Source organism: Austrofundulus limnaeus, unplaced genomic scaffold, assembly GCF_001266775.1.
Source record: "Austrofundulus limnaeus strain Quisiro unplaced genomic scaffold, Austrofundulus_limnaeus-1.0 Scaffold12, whole genome shotgun sequence".
Lineage (NCBI taxonomy): Eukaryota > Metazoa > Chordata > Actinopteri > Cyprinodontiformes > Rivulidae > Austrofundulus > Austrofundulus limnaeus.
Genome location: NW_013952414.1, coordinates 4,550,677 through 4,551,143, shown reverse-complemented (window position 1 = coordinate 4,551,143; position 467 = coordinate 4,550,677).

Sequence of the window (467 nt, the reverse complement as noted above, 5' to 3'; positions counted from 1 at the left end):
CAGTAAAATGTGAGCTATGTGTCGTGGAAATTATGTTTTCTTTGTATAAMATTAAAAGAACCAATTAACGTGAGTCTTGATGGGATTTTAATGTGTTCAAAYATCATGCAGTTCAACAAAATGAATGAAACTGTTTTTTATATAATARAAAGCTTTCCATTGTGCATTGTATAACAAATAAATCCAGCTTTACTTGTTTTCCCATAACAGTCATTTTATTCATTGAGAACTGTTACTGAAATCAGGCACAAAATATGTCATCACGTACAATAATTCTCAGCTTTAGTGCATGGGGCGGAGCCATGGCACCTGATTGGCCACCCCAAATAAGTGGACGGGGATCTTGGATTTTTTCTTTACATTTAAATTTTATTAAAGTTTGTTCTCTGAYAAAACTGCACATTTTCAGGTCTGTATGTTTAAAATTGGCTGATTTATAGCCCTTTGTAAAGTTACCATTAGCATTA